Here is an 18139-nt window from a genome sequence, read left to right as displayed (position 1 = left end):
GAAACATTAGGTCTGTTATTGGAAGAAATACCTTTACGAACCAGAAACAGAATGTGGCCTCAACACGATGGACATGCAGCACTTTTTCGCTGATGGCTAGAAATGAGTTGCAGAAACAATTCCCAAATCGTTGCATTTGATGACGAGGAGATGTGGCCAGCTCGTTCGCCTCAGGAGATTTTCTTGTGGGGATTCTTAAAAAGACATTGTTTATGAAGATATTCCAAAATGGTTCAAATGGCTGTGAGAAATATGCGACTTAACTTCTGGGGTCATCAGACGCCTAGAACTTAGATCTAATTAAACCTAACTAACCTAAGGACATCACACACATCCATTCCCGAGGCAGGATTCGAACCTGCGACCATAGCGGTCTCTCGGATCCAGACTGTAGTGCCTAAAACCGCACGGCCACTCGGGCCGGCGAAGACATTCCAGCTACACCTGAATATATGTGAGAGAGATCTGTCGGAGCGTCTCAATAAGTGGCGATGTGACAAGGAATACCACTCAGTCCATGATAAGAAGACTGTAGCACTGCATTGATACCAATGGTCATCACTTCAAACACCTTCTGTAAGTGGACGTTCATGCAACCTTCGTGACCTTCGTTGACCTTCAAAGACCTTACTGTTACACATCATGGGATTCGTCTCGATAGCCGCTATTAAAAAATATGTACCAAACTATAGCATCCCATTATAAAAACAGAGTTGACTTCCATATCTCTGACGCGACCCCACCTACTTCAAAAAGGAAAAAGAAATCAACGTCATAAAAGGTCCCCATTGTCTCATGCAAAATTTTTCCACAAGCTTTTCAGCTAGTATCATACTTCCGGAGTTATTCTAGGTGGCAGTAGTTAGTGACTCACCCTGTATAACGGGTGACGTAAAAGCTTCCGTTTGAAGGGCGTGCTTTCAGTAGTCGGTAGGCGAAACGCTGCGAGCATTGAAGCAATCATCCCAGCGACGCACCAGACTAAAGATATGCGTTTGGTGAGCACCAACGTGTCCTGCTGCGTGAAGAAATCTGTAATTGTCCATTGCACATCCACATCCGACGGGAATCATTAACCCCTCAAAGCCTTTTTTTGTTTAGGGATAACTGTAGATTGACGACCTTTTATACATATCACTGCCACGTAACAAGACTCTATTAAATACGTATCAACACAGGACAGCCGCGCGTCAAGAGACACGACCATGGAAATGGTGACGAATCACGGGGCCTATTTAGATTAAATAGTCGCTTGCTGATAGACTCACGATCGCCTTTGGGACTCCTATACGCGCCCTTAAGACATGTCATGGTACTGTGGAGCGTGATTATGAAATCCGAAACCACCTTTTCGGTTGGGATGACCCTGCTCGCAAATGTGACAGTAAAAATACTCCGGGTACATATGCATCATGTTGCAATGTATGTTACGCGTTGGCCATTTTAGTTAAAAGGTTATTATTCACAAAGGAAGTTTTTTCGAATAAGCATGGGGATCTCATAATTTGAACACATAGTATATCGTTGAGTACTGGAAATTATTTTACAATTTTGGATCGATAGATGCCATAGACATACCGTTACACATAGTGCAAGCTGTCTGCGTGTGATAACTTGGTTCAGTTAATTACTACAAATCGACTGTGTGTCTTGACCGATGGTTAGGACAGCAGATTTAAGGGTTTTCTGCCGTGGGTGAATGAGCAAGTTAGGTTTACAAAGTTACTAGAATTTATTAATACAACTATCACAGATGGTCTTTGAATAGCGCTCGTTTGTGAAAACCGTAGATAAAAGGTTAAACTGTTAAGTTCCTGCGTTAAGAGCAAGTCTTAGAAGTTTAAAATCAGAATTCAGCAGCTTTATAGATCGAACGCTATGGACAACACGCAGGAACAAGTGCGTTAATGTCTTCATTAGACGTCGGAAATAGAAAAATTCCTTGTAGCAATTCACTGAACATCATTCGAAATTTTCATCTAAAATATGGCAGTAGAAGAGGTAGATAGCCTCCGGAAGCACGTCTGGATCCGGTAATTTATTTCTTGGCGTACACTTAACAGCGACACAATGGGAGTAAAATTTTGTTTTGAAGTAATGTAACAGTGAAAATGTTCATCGGAGTATTGCTCCAACTGCAGACTTTAACAGCGATCATAATATAAGTTTACGAAATACAGGTTAACACACTTTTGTATATCCTATTTAGAACTATGAATTCTACATCCTTCGGGCTGTAATTACTATAAGCAGTATTTTAATTTAATGTATCATTCCACTGTACTACTTGATGATAAAGACATTATTTGTCGAGTTGGCATAAAACTATCACATGGCTTATGAACTATATTTTTTTTGTTCGATTCGCCCAATGAGCTTAATTCTGGCGTCAGACAATAACGGGTACGATATTCCATCCTTTAACTCTGTCAGAATATTTCGACAGATGTGGGATTGCGTTGTTTGCTAACTGTTTAAATTAAGTTTCTAGGAATTCATTTTCTATTGATGAAGGAAGTAATCGGTGGATCCCAGGTACTGAATGCTGGCCCCTATTTCAATAGCACATGAGATCGGCTTCTTACTATACATCGATCAGCTGGTTTGAAGCTGGCGTAGTGAAAAGCCGAAACTGGTCACATAAGCAAACTCTGAAATATACACGATTAAGATTTTTCTGATTGGACGATATACAATATCTTCGACTTAAGGGTCATAATTATCGTTTTCATAGTTACAGATCTTGATACAGTTTTGAAAACCTTACATACAACAATTAATTAAACAACTCCTATTTACACAACCTGTTCTGCATTGTGCACGGAGCCACCGTACAGCGATATTTACGTAATTGTTGACCAAATGAGGTCTTATCCGTGCAGCTCAGCCTACATCGAAACGCGCAGCCGCTGTTAATCGCGCTCTCATCCATCCACGTCCCGAGATCGACTCCAGCTATTGCACCTCGAAACACTTCGTTCAGTTCTAATTGCAGACATGACGAAGGCGCAGGATGTGCTTCTTCTACACTGCGCCATGTTAATGAATTAAAAGAATCTAAAGAACTGAATTTGCATACTGTGTGTGAGCTCTCACTATTCCGGGTATTTGCTGTAGTGTTTGAAAATCAAATCAGGATTTAGATGTTAGGGAATGTTAGTAGACGAAAGTTGTCTGCATCTTACTCTACCTCTTGCGTCATACCAGCTAAAATTAGCCTTTATAATTGCTAAATTAGACATGGGAGTAACGCTATGGCTCCCAGAGCCAGTAACTTCACAAACGCTAAACTGCAGATCTTCCTGGTTTTACAGGACCTTTATCCAGAACTTGACTGACACGTCGGCTGACATGAACGTGTCCGGTACATGTGACTGATGATGAGTTACATGGCTCAACACCAGTATACATCAAGTTGTCCTTTATAACAAACTGTCTGGAGGAGGAAAAAGAACTGTTGTTGATGTTACGTGGAAAACGTTAATTAACCACATTAGGTTACATTTCGAGGATTTTGGGTGGATATTGCGTTGTCATATACAGTAAGATACCTCCATGCTGCCCTCGGACGGCGGCGTTAATTACATTACGTCACTCAGTTTTATGCTGACGGAAGGCGTTGCTTTTGTGCAGTGGTGGCTCGTGAGTATACATTCTGGGTGTTCACAAATTTTTACATTCAGATATATTTGAGAGTGTGAAATTAATAGCATTTGCTGTATAACAGTTATGCTTATCAACAAGTTTAAACAACTACAGCTGCTGCCAATTATAATAACAACGTTAAAAATAACAATAACAATAATAATAATAATAATAATAACAGTAAATGCATCACCTTCCCGACAAAACAAAGAATTATTTTTATAGAATTATGTTATTTTTTACATAATTAAGTCGAATTTAGGACAATAACGATATAATGTGTACGCATTCGCAATCCTTCATTTCGCATGTTTGTTAAAATGGGAATTTTCGTGCTTTTCCATTTTTACTGACATATGTACAAGATCCCTAACAGATGTATTTGTTCATGAATTTAATTCTGGGCTGAAAATCAGATATTCTTATACTGCACACCCACAACAGCTTGAACTAACTGTACACTTCCTTGTTAAATATTCGCTTGTAGTAACACGTAATTCATTTCCTCATTGTCTCAATCGAAGGATATGTTCTCGTAGGCCCTAGTTCGTTTGCGGCTAGCTTTTCCTGGGAATTTACTTATTAGAAATTTACTTATTAGAAATAAGTTGGTGCTCCCACTGTAGGTGTGTACTCCTTACTTATGATCAAAAACCCAGAGAAATGGAAGTGCTCTTGTGATGAGAATGTGTAGGGTTGCAGACAGGGTTCAAATCAGAAAGTCGCTCGAAAGAGGTGAAGTGTATCAAGCATTGTGACCAAACTAGTTGAACGTGGGCCTGCAAGCAGCTGACCGCTCTTACCGTGAACGTACCTGTTATACGTAACAACTATCACTACATCACGTCCTCCAATCTCCGTCTGCAGCTTCGCACACACCTATTGTAGAAGTATTTCCATTCCTCTATATTTACTGGTCATAAATGAAGCTTTGCCTTTTACTGTGTTAGGCAAAAACGTGTTTCTTAAATTTGAGGTCATACTGCATCAAGGAGTGCTCCTATACATCCCGACTGATTTCGGCGGATATTCTCCGAACCTTATCTCGCAACACATTCCCTAACACGATGGTGGATTCCGCATCCCTTCGTGGGATTGGGAGTTGATTTATCTGACGTCTTGTTCACCTGAAAAATTGTTTATGGTATAGGTTGTTGTTGTTGTTGTCTTCAGTCCTGAGACTGGTTTGATGCAGCTTTCCATGCCAATCTATCCTGTGCAAGGTTCTTTCATCTCCCAGTACCTACTGCAACCTATATCCAGAAGGATAAGAATCTGCTTAGTGTATTCATCTCTTGGTCTCCCTCTACGATTTTTACCCTCCACGCTGCCCTCCAATGCTAAATTTGTAATCCTTTGATGCCTCAGGACATGTCCTACCAACCGATCCCTTCTTCTAGTCGGTATAGGATAGGATATAAATTCCAAAATAAGATCAGTCAGTGTGCCTGAAATATTTTTGACTTTACAGGTTTCTGCACCATATCCCTCCAGTCTCACTGCTGTTGGAAACTCACATCCATCTACTGCCTCTACTGGGCCCAGACTGGAGGCTCCTGTATGTATCTTGAATAGCTCTAGCTTCATTAATACACCATTCCATTGGTTATTGACAGACAACTTTACACTTTATTAATGAAACGGCACACAACAATAGTGTAATAAAAATTTAGTAGGACAAAAGATGTTGAACTAGTGCGTCTACGGACCATCTTGTTGTTTTGAAACAATGGATATTAATAAATATTCGCCTAAGCTTAGTATTGAATGATCCAACACTGTTCCCTTACTCGCCACATCCAGTTGCTGGAACTACTCATAATCTTATGGAGACCATCTTCTAACTTAACCCTCCTTCTGAAATGCCCCCTTTTCTTCCTCTGTTTCAGCTACTATAATTTTAAATGTCCTGTAAAAAATTATTGCTTTTAAAATCTGTGATGTTTCTCTTACCTTATTAAACTCACTTGTGCATCTTATCTGCATATAATACAGGGCCTGATATACACAAGATTACTTAGTTCGACCACTGCCTTGGAATATCTCACCTAAGTTTTTTGTTCAATTCATTTTCTTCTCAGAGTAACTGTTATAATTCCTTATATTGTTCATTATTTAATTCGTCACGCACTTCGTGTATACTCAGTAAACTTACTTCTTATCTTTGCTGAATTAATTTCTTTCGTCTTAGACATATATCGAACATTAATAATTGTCATCTTGGCAAAACGAAATGCTGTTTAGACGCACTAGTTCCTAAAGTTTGATCGTACAAAAATTTCTCTGTCACACGATTTTATCTTTGTACATAACTCTGGCATAACATCAGAAAACCGGTTTATAAAATATGTAATAAATACTGCATAATATTACACGACTGGCATGTGTAATTTCATCCATAATGGCTCTGGTTTCCTTAATCGTTCGACTTAATTTCGCTCATTATATTTAACATAAGTTATACAGTTTTCAAAAAAGAATGCTTACTATTATTGCTGCTCTCTGCAATAGTAATAACTGGTCACAATTTACCTTCCAGTTCCTCTGGTTTTTCCCTCTTTTGACAAGAATATTTTACCGACTGATCTTGTGAGGAATTTTCTTTACATTTATCTCATAATAACCCTTCCGTAGAAAGATGAAGCTTGACACTTTTTAATATACATTATATATCTTTAATATATCAGAGGGTTTATTTCTAATTGCTTCAAAATGTCTTCTAATTTCTTGTTTCTAGACGCATAACCACTGTATGTATGTTATGTTGTTAGCAATTATTTGACAGAGATTTTGTCATTTGAAACAGGTACCTAAATTTAGGTCCCAGACCAGTACCAGTTTCAAAATATCAGGCAAATACGTTTCTAGGAATATTCTATTGTTAAAGATGCAATGTGAACCTAACCTCTGGTCGGTATACGACACATTTTTCTGAAATCCTCTCTCCAATGCGTGCTCGTAAGTGTATTGAAGAACCAACACTTTTTAAATGTTAACAGTCTTTTAATTGACTTCGATTTTCTTCTATCTTTCCCCCTCCTGTACTTATACTTTGGTATCTACACAGCTACTCATGTTTAGCGTTAGTTTTGCATATTTTAGCTTTTACGTCCTAACATTTTAGTTCTTTTGTTGATCAGAGGCCTACAAACTGAATACAAAATGAGATGATGTCATTCTTCCCTTTATTTAGTTGTTGATATTACAAAAATGTGATTTGTATGACATACTTAGCTAATTTTGCTTCTATAAACGTTTTCACCTAATAAATTATCGAAGTCATCACTTGATAATTACCTTCGATACCGATGTCAGCTAATTGTGTTATACAAATTGACTTTTGTCCAAATGTTATCTACAACTGTTTCTTGTACGTCTCCATCCATTGGCACACTGAATATTCCTGGATATATAAGCAGCTCCCATTAATCTGTCGTCCTGCTGAGTGACTTTCATAGACATCTTTCCTTAACCCATTGCTTTCCATAGTTCGTCATTTCTGACTTCGTCTATCCACTGCATATATAGTATTCCTCCACAGCAACATCGCTTTTTCACAAGTATGCTAGTCAATCTCTACCCCATTATATCTCAATATGTGATACTAGAAGTAATCTTTCATAGAAGAATGGTCTCTTTTCATGTGCCAATCTAAAGTTGATGGAGTCTTACTTTTACCATCGTCAGTACTCCTGAGTCCTAGGAAGGAGAGTTGAGCCATTACTAAATAGGAAAAAATTTCGATGTCTACGAAGTCATTATTTTCCTTTCAACTGGACTTCATATTATTTTTACTGTCTTTGCCTTGTTTACCATTAAGGCATATTCAGCACCAAGTATGCTGCTCATTCCAATCAACAGTCCTTCTAAATGTTTTTTTACATCTGGATGGAATGAATTTGGCAACTAGTGCGATATACATTTCCTGCACCAGGTTTCAATTACTCTGAAGCAATATGTTTGCTCTATCAAACTCGGCCAACGCTACTTGAGCATTATGTTATTCATAGCTGGTACTTTATAGCTGCTGCAGTATATATTTCCGATTCCGAATAAAATCAGCGGGACAGATATTTCCATTTCGCTCTATCTGTTTCCGGGAATTAATTTGGTATCTTCAGAAGCATGAGAAATTGGGGACACACAAAAAAGTTAGAAATTGGCCACACATTTATGAAAAGCGTAAGACCTGTGTTAGAGAAATGTGCTTATTATTCGTTTAGCAGATGTCAATATACTCTTCACAGCAACATAACGCCATGACATGTCCAAAGTTATACACAATGAATGTGATTATTGTAAACAGAGATTGACCGATTGATATTTTACAGTAAATGAATCGCATCTGTGTACTTGTCAAGCCATTGTGCCAGCTGCAAGGAATGTATATAGAAGCACGTAAAAAGTATAACTAAGGAATATAAGAAAGTTATATATAGTCCATCTGAAAAATGTAGAACACATTTCTAAATGTAAAAGGAATAGGCTAATTTTCGCCTTTTATAAGAAATATAAAACCAAAAAAACAGTCAATTTTTCAGTGGTGTCTGATCATTCAACAATTCCTTAGAATTCAGGTATTACATATTTCAAATTCTTCTGGAAGTTTCATTTAGTAGCCTTTCTTTAGTATGTCCTCAATTTCTTATGCTTCTGAAGATGCCAAATTAATTCCCTGAAACCGATAGAGTGAAGTGGAAATATCTGTCCCGCTGATTTGATTCGGAATCGGAAATATATACTGCAGTAGCTAAAAAGTACCAGCTATGAATAAAATAATAATCAAGCAATGTGAGCCGAGTTTGATGGAGCAATTATATTGCTTCAGAGTAACTGAAAAGGAAGAGTTTCTTCCACAATTTTGAGATAATCTGTAAAAGTTGAATTCTATAAATACTCACCATCCTCACGGAAGCGGGTCTTAAATGCCCTCTCTGTCTGTCCTATATAAGAGCTCAGACATATATTACAGAAGCGAACCTGGCAATGCTTTGCAGTAGCTAAATTGCTAAATATATGCATGAGAACTGGATATATGTCCTAATCTGCGTGCTTACTTCACTTTGTCCATCTCTTCCTCCCCCTCTCTTGGCTCATTACTCCCCCCTTTCTATGTCTATCACCTCCACCCCTTCTCTCTCTTTCTGCCTCCTTCTCCCTCTTCTCTCTGCTATCTCCTGCTAACCTCTTTCCGTTTCTCTTAACCCTATCTCTGTCCTCCTCCTCTTGCCTCTCCTCTCTGACACTTAGTGTTATTGCTGGTGTTGCAAACGAAACCTTCATTGGAAAATGAATTGCTTAAACTGTATATGCAAATCGGTTGTGACCATTGGTATATGGGTTATGACAGAGACCTCTCCAGCTGCCAGATCTATGGGGATAGTAGATTCAGTGACAGCATTTCATGTGGTTTTAATCTGAAAAATGATGGAATAACAAAGATTCACACTTTCCAATTTCCACAGTAGTGTTCTAATCAAAAGCTAGTAATCCATAAATACAAATTATCAATTTTCTGTTAAAACTGACTGCGAGGAATAACATGAAACCGAACATTGTTGCATATGCCCTTTTTGTTTAAAATCATGTATATGGAGAAAGAATGTATCTATTGGGTCAAATGCTGCCTTATTTAAATTTTACTGCCAAAAGAATAGAAAACCCATTATTTTCACAGCACAGCGTTTTCTTTCTCGCTGTCGGTTTTACCAGAAAACTTGTACTTTTTCTTTAAAAAAAATGTATACCCTATGTCCTCAATGTTTACTAGAATTCTGAGCGCATCGGTCAACAACATTTCAAGATTTTGGCTAAAAATATCTGTCAATTACTTATAGATTAAATATATTAAAGTAATTAGCTTACGTCTGTCCAACTGTGTAAGGGTTCGAAGCATATCGGTCATGAACTTTTCGAGATTCTTTCGTAACAACATTTAACACTGACTTGTCCTCACATACAGTAATAGCATTTTTATATATCATCTAAAATATATAATGGGAGGCAATCCAAATTTTGCTAGGGCACTATGCAAAAATATTAAGTAAATTGGTCAACAGTTTTTTGAGATTTTTCGCGATAACATAGAACAACGACGTAGACTAAATCTGTATGAATATTTATTAGAGTATCATGTAAAAATCTGAGTTAAATCACAAGAACTTTTCCACGTTTTCGTCAACAGCCTTTCCCATTTATATAGTACATAATACATACATACGTTAAATGTTAAAACGTGTAGCCTATGTTCGTCCGAATATTTATTAGAGTATTGTGTAAAAGTTTGAGGTAAATCGGTCGTGGACATTTAGAGATAATTGGTTCCAACATTAAACTACACCTTAAATTTATATAGTACAACAGGTTGTATTTCATACATCCACAATTTCAGACATTTGTCAGCTGAAGACTTCTCATTATGTATCTTCAAGTTACAGCTGTGTAACATGTTTTACTATTGTATCATCTATCACTTCCTTCTACACCTTACTTACACTCTTCATATGCTATGATATATTTTCTTCGGAACTGAAACAACAGCTTGACACATACAGTGTAAATTATCATCCTGTCAGTCTGTGCTTGCAATAATTACATTTAGTGTGTATAGTTTTAGACATATCATGGCATTCTGCTTCTGTCAGGAAGATACCGACATCTGCCAAAGGAACACACAATAGGTTTCAGTAGTATACTTGATATACTTGACATAAATGGATAATCATTCTGTAATGATTGGTAACATTTCTAATTTTTTGGCTTCTGAAGATGGTAGAATAATTTGTTGAAACCAGGAAGGGAAAATAAAAATATCTAAGTAAATGACGATTGAATTTTATTCTGAAATTATTGGATTACCTGGTTCTTCCACATTAGCTCTCTCCTAATCTATGATACTTTGTGATAGTTCCCAACCCTTGTAGGTATTTTCGAGGTACTGTTGTCAATTCTGTGCCATTTCTTCGACATTTAACGGGGATGATTTGTCTACAATCTATAGAACAGCACATGCATGTTATACTACTCTAAAATAACGTGTGACCTTGCTGTTGACTGTGTCGACTCTTTATGTCCTCATATTCCTTCACTTAACATGTCGTTCTTATTCATTCTGACTATCCTGTTTGCACTTACTGTTATTGTCATTCCCACACAACGTATAGTGCTATAGTCTTGTCTCAATCTTATTGCTCTTACGTTCTTTCTTCCCATACATAAGCTCCAATATGTTCATGGGCCATTCACGAAATGTTCGCTTCTGCTTTCGCGATACATCCCATGTCTTGATCTGACCTAAGTAGTTCCTTCGCTATTACATTGTGATTATCATTCTGCACAGCTGCTGACATAATTGCTTATACTATTTGTCCCTGCCTCAGAGAATTTCCATCGTCATCTAATCTTGTCTTGAGTTTTCAATCTTCCAGTTCATTGCACACCTTTTTTTTATCCTTCTGAATATTATACTACCGCTCAACATTAATAGTAATACGTATCGCCGACCATGATGTAGATAAGCTGATGTGCCCCTACGTCTTCTTCTGCTCTGTAAGTATATCTCTCTGTATCATGTTTGTGGCTAAGACTGATTGCTACTGTCATATGAACCATACAATAATACCTCTGATGGGATTAAGCACTAGACAGACAGGTGATTTACGGCTCTATATTTGGGGTACTAGCTTGATATTGTCGTAGAGTCGAGCCGTACATGTTTGCTTTCAAGCCCAGCAGTTTAACTCACTGCAAAAACAGTATTGACCTATTATCCTTTAGTCGAAGTCCACCTAAGCGTTGACGAGTGATGGGAACTTAAACAAAAACAAGATGTATTAAAATAAATATTACTACAATGCTAAACCAGGTTAAATTATGCATACTAATTGATGTAACTTGCATCAAAACGTTCATATTTTAATGAACTGATGATTTATCCGACAACTTACAGCATGCACAAATAGAAATGGTGGTCCTAAAATATTGCTTAACCATGAACAAAAATAACGTAAATTATGAAATGCAATAATATTTCTGTGATTGTTTTTAATGTGCTAGCAGATACAACAATTATTAGTTAAACAACGGTGGTGTGTAGAAAATATAGAGTGACTTGCTCAACGAAATATAAATTATTAGTTAACTCATATATAATTAAAATACATCATAGGTCAACGAAAAACAAACTATTAGTCAACTCATAAACAATTAAAGGTTATCTTGGCTTTAAACACTCGAAAATAATCAAAGTTCAACATTACACCACCCCCTAATATACGAGAAATGTTACACTTCCAGCAGGATAGCTAATTCTAAGTCCCCTTCAACCCAAGGTTTTTCGAAGTGTTAACAAATGTTAAAGTACTTGAGGATCGCTGGCCTCCTAATATCAGTCACTCCACAGATTCTATCAGATTAACAGCATGTAAGTTACCAACAAGACCACCCCGCACAGTGTGAGTGCCTGCCTCGGATTCCCGGCCAAATTCGCAACGAACACAGAATACTGAAAATGGAGCACCATTTAAAATACATACAACTTACAAATACAATATATGAAAGGTTTTTATTGTATGGTTCCTCTCAGACCAAGCACCTTACCCTATTTATAATAGTTTATGTGTAGTTAAATAAAAATTTAATTTGAGTACCTGGACTTACTATAAGTGACCAAGAATTATTACGAAATCATGATTCACAATACGCGCTATTCAATGGTGGTAACAAATGTTACATGTAAACAACCTATTTCAAGTAACAAGAGTGTTAAATATAGGTCAAATGTCTTATTTAATTTAGTAAACTAGAAATCACGTAATGAGTTATACATATTAAATTTACTTACCAAGGTTAAAATACATTGAATATCATGATATGTTCATATTCTGTGTAGCTGTGGAGAATACCATACTCTGGGACATTCACCTAAGTAAAAACATGAAAACGCATAGTAACGTAATATACAGAGCATTTAATATTTTGTCTTTCAGACACCTTAAGCGTTCAACATATTAATTTATAAAGACTTTTAAAGGAATATTCAGTTAAGCTACCATGTAACTGCAGTAGTTCTCCTGATAAACTGGGAATGTACAAAAGTACAAAAACACCAAAAACACGGACCACTGCCATCGCTAATGCGATGTAGGGAACCGTTGGGATTCAATACAGCTTCCACTTGCCTAGGAAAGGGAAATAAAGATCCTGAACGGTTTTCAAATGAATTTTATACAACTTTTCCTGCAACTTAGTGACAAGTATAGGTTACTATGATGGAGATGGACAGCGATCCCGCACCCGTCTCTCCAAACTAGATCTCAAATGCTCAATAATATGGAGATCTGATGACGCTGGTGGCCTTGGGATGTGCGAGAAGTTATCCTCCGGCTCACAAAACCAGTCATGGACGATGCGAGCTGTGTGATGAGGAGTACACTCGTCTTGGAACACGGTATCAGCATTGGGGAACAAACATTGTACTATGGAATCGACCTGACGTGTCAAAATGGTCACATAATTCTTGGCAATTGTCGACCTTTTAGAGTAACCTTCGGAAGCTCCCATGATTCGAGCACCAACAAACTGCCCACGTTAGAATTCACTTAGCTCCAAAATAATGTACTCACGACTGCACACAACAGGGCAATGACGACAGCTAACTTTTACTACGTGTTGAGGACACTACACAGCTGTCATTCGTGATGAGACAGAATATTGCTAGATACAGGCTTAGCTAGCACGTGCATTTACGTTCGAGCATATATTTCTCGTGGTGTTTCCATACTTTTGTCCAACCCCTGCACACAGTATTAGTATGTCACTAAATGCATTCCAGTGACGTCATTAATTTTATGTGATTGGGTTCGTTATGCTTAAAAACTGTGAACTCTTACTCAATTTTAAAGCATTTCGCAATAGTTGCGGACACTTGGTGGCAGCCGCCATCTTTAGTCACGGCACCTTGCTCCACGTACTGGTACCCAAGCAAAAGCTTCGCCTCTCAAACAAATCAGACTTAAAAACTCCTAGAGTCCAACAATGTTAGGCGGTGGTATAGCTCGCCAGCATACGCCCTAATGGGGCACTTTTATCTTGCCTTTTATCTCGCGTTTCTTCTAATATTGCACTAAATGGTGGCGTGGACAAGGAATGAATTAACATTTCAGTTCAACGATTAATGACAGGAGTAGTCAGCACGAAACACGTTTCTATTGTTACATTTTTATTTTCATTTACAATCTAAAGATACATTTAATAATATTTCATCCTGGAACCTCAACTTTACGGTTTACTATTACGTTGCACGCAAAAGCAAATCAGATCACGTTTAGTTTTGGGCTCTGTCTCCTTTCTTGCTCAGACAAACTCACCAGATGAGCCACAATTCTACTTAAAACGACGTCAATAATCTTTGCACCATTCGTCGGTGTTTTTATTGCCAAGTACGCATCTTATCAGAAATATATGTCATCTCTTTGTATTTCACTTCGCTAAACCCTATCAACTCCAAATTCAGCACACTCATCTCTTTTTTCACATTCTTAAGTTTCGTTACAACAGTCACATCTCTTACATATCAATCACGCTCTGACTTGCTGAATGTAGGGGAGAGTTGCCTTTATTGTACGTGCTCGTAATTTGTACTACTTCTGTAAAATTCGTACCTACTGTACAATGCGTCATTTAGTGAGGTCAGTGTTAGCTGTATGCTTCTTAGAGCCATACTGTTACCTGTGAGTTCTGTGCGGTGTGGGGGCAGATGGTCCCAACATAGCTTTGAGTTTGTTGTGGTTGTCATCTAAGTTTTGTATACATAGAAAATAGAATTAAATAACCTTAGCTTTGAGGTAGTCATGATTCTTCAGACGTTGTCGTTCGTTTGTAGGAAACATAGAAAGAACAAATGATGACGTTTCTTGTACTGCACTGTTGTGTCTCCTGTGTTTTACCGGTACAGTTTTATTGCTCGTATTCTGAGCTTTACGTACTTCACTTAGCTTTATTAGTGAAACGTAATGTTCGGAAATGAAGTGATTTTCCAGCGCGTTCTATATCTTAAGTTATTAATTAAATAATTGTTATGTCTCACGGTATTGCAACGGAAAGACGTAGTCAAAGTGAAGCACATATGTCTTCAACTGAACTGTAACACGTTATCTATATGGGAACTACAGGTAAAATTATTGTGCACGTACATAAAATTTGCCGAAGTTAACAATTATCAGGCATACTGAAAATAAAAATAAAATAAAAAATGCAAACGGAGATATGTAAAACTTGGGCTGCGCTAAGGCGTTTTCCAACGAAGGTGAAAACCAGCTATAAGAGCGTATTCTTATATTGAAGATATGGTCGTCCTTTTAAGCATGTAGAACGTAAGTAAACATACTTTAGGTATTACTGATTGAAACTGATTGCCCCATAATCTTTATTTAGAAGAAGCCATGGCAGATAAGAACAGGGATAAAGGTGTCCACCCAAGAAACGTCGCCGAATCCAAAGGAAATTATGAAAGTTACAGACAAAACTTCAACGCCTAGGCAACGATCTTGGAAGCTAATTTCTACTCCTTTCAGATGCATAAAACTTTAAGTGCATTCTGTGTGTCTCTGGATTGAAATAATGTATATTAGGTACCAAGAGCAGCATCCTGCAGTTGCGGAATGCCTTGCATGAATAATTTTGTAACTTACTGTTTAGGCTATAATAAATAGGACGTCCAAAGTGTACAATTTAGGCAACTCTCCCCTAAGAATGATTCACGTTCGTTCACTAATCGTCCATCTGTATGTCCCAATCTAGTTATCTGAAGAGAATACTAGTTTGTATGGCAACGGAGGCTGCCATCTTGAACTTATTACGTGAGTAAATGTCGTGTGGATGCACTTTACGTTGGTCTTGAATGCTCTTGGCATCGAATGTTGGTGGTTCTTCCTCCTTGACGAGCAGTTACTCAACCGGGAGGCAAAAGGTTGTTGTCACTATCTACTTCTCCACTCACACTTATAATGGGCTGTAATATGGAGACGGAAAAGAAGTAAGTAAAGCGTTTATTATTTGTAAAGTAATTAAAATAACTATTAATACATTTATCTCACTGTGAGACAGGACCGTTGCCTACGGAACTATGATTGTACACTGGCATGCACCTCTTTGTCTGAAGTAAGTCGACGGACATGAATATCTTTCGTTAGGGCCTGCCATATGTTGCCAAAGTTCTTTCAACTACGCTGCAGAAGTTTCGATGGGAGGTCCTTACACATACCGATCGCTTCCCCTCCAATTTGCAAATTTTAGGGGCAGAAGAAAGACATTTGCGGCTGTCGACCAGCTTCGAACGAAAATATAAACGCCTGGTTTCACGACGACATTAACCGCCTTTTCTCACAGTGGAGTGAATATATTGACTGTTATGGTGGTTACTTGTGGAATAACAAACAGGTTACTTACTTTATATCCATCTGTCTCGCTTTGATCTGTCTGCCCCTTATAACAAGGATGCTGATAGAAAACCGTTACTCCTTACACAGGAAGCCTTCAACCACCGTAGATGATAATTTTTATGCAGAAACTAAGTAGCGACTGAGCATTAACCAGGGAACAAGTAGTTTTCGATTCTTAGTCAGAGGTGGTAAGATTCAGAACATGGTCACCAAAATGTGAGTGGCGAATAGTCGCATTCATAGTGTCAGTTGCGTCATGAAGACCAGTGCTCGATCAATCCCTCTCATTCCCTACAGTCTTCCGCAAACAACATTCAAGAGTCTTTTCAATACTGCATTTCTCTCCTCTCGACTACCTGTTTTCTGTTCCCTTAACTGCGGTTTCTGTTTGGAGGGAGCCCTTTTGCCCTGTGAAATGACTGCTATACCTTTGTCGTATTTTCCTACTTCATCTGAACTACTTCCGAGCTTACAAAATTCGTCCTGCTCTTCAGCAAAATCTCGTGCAATGTTAATTAACCTCTCGTGCAAATTTAATTAGCCAACCACATAGCATCCTGTTGTGTCACACCTGTACGCAGTTTCCTTTTTGTTTATGGACGTATTACAACAATCAGATGACGTCAGTTTCATCAAGATTACGTGTCTATTCTTATCCAACTATGTCATAGGCATACCATATTATGCCGCTATTTTGTCTGTGACAAACAACTACCACTATTGTCTATTACTTCCCTTATAACTTCTTTAGGTTACAATTTAAACACCAGTGACAATGAGAAACATAGCCACGAGAAACAGTAGGAGATGTTTTTCTCATGCATTGGCGTAAGCCACATTGATGATACTTCAGGAGCATGTCACGGAAGTCGGAATGAATTAGCGGGGGACGGACTGCCCCAACTCCCAAGCTTGAGAGCTAACATGTTATATCGCTGCTAGGCGTCGTCTCATGCGTTGTAATTACAAGTAGAGCTGCGTCTGCTCGCCGTACGCCACTAATAGATTTAGCTGTCGGCGACTGTGGAGTACACTCCGGTGGGAGTAATCCCTTAACGGCAGTAAATTAAAGCCGATGTGCCAAAGGACACTGCATCACCTTCTCCCTGTCTCATTACTCTACAAATGAGTTTTAGTTTCTAAATCCAGGATGCTTCACGTAGGTTAGGTTTTACAAAAACTGAAGTAACAAATGAGTGCATTGAGAGGTACATTTCTTTTTGGGGTTTCCTCGTGTCCTTCTTAAGCCCTATCGTTTCTATAACTGAATCGGTCCTACACCTGAACGGGATGGTTTTGAGAAAATAAAAAGGTAAAGAAAACAATTTAAAACCAACTGGTTGTCCCAGGTCAACTAGTTTTCTTTAAATCAGCACTGAACATCGGAAAACATTTTCTACGCGAAAATTACTTTTCTTACTTCCAATAGGAAGAAAGCCCTAAACCGCAAAATACGAGCATTTCATCAGTGCCATAGGAAATCAGTGTTTTTCGCATAGCATATATATGGATTTAGGGCTCTTTTAAAAATTATGTATGCGCTAGGGTGTTATGTGCTAACGTAGACTTTACCATCGTATAACATCGATGAAAACTTCTCTTTTTCTCAGCCGCATGGTAGCGTAGCGGGCACGACGACGTTTCAACGAATGTCTTCATCATCATCTTCTCGCGAACACCGACATTTGTTTCTTCGCTACGTAACTCTTGCACCAGAAACTGAAACTCAGTGAAACGTGGTGCCATCTCAACAGTGTCACCCGTCTTGAAACCCACGAGCTTGTAATCTCATTTATTATGTGTTCATTATGATGTGGTACTCTACCAACATACATCAAGCAATTGCGAAGTTCAGAGCGTCCAATAATGTTTTGGTCTATAACAGCACTTGCACCCTGACCTTGCGAGGCAAAGTGAGGAGCTATTTGATTGAGAAGTAGCGGCTCCAGTCTCGTAAACTGACATTCGACCGGGAGAGCGGTGTGCTGACCACATGTCCCCCTATATCTGCATGCAGTGACGCCTATGGGCGGAGGCTAACTGAGGGGCCGGTC

This window comes from Schistocerca piceifrons, chromosome 5, assembly GCF_021461385.2.
Source record: "Schistocerca piceifrons isolate TAMUIC-IGC-003096 chromosome 5, iqSchPice1.1, whole genome shotgun sequence".
Lineage (NCBI taxonomy): Eukaryota > Metazoa > Arthropoda > Insecta > Orthoptera > Acrididae > Schistocerca > Schistocerca piceifrons.
This window is presented reverse-complemented; position numbering follows the sequence as displayed.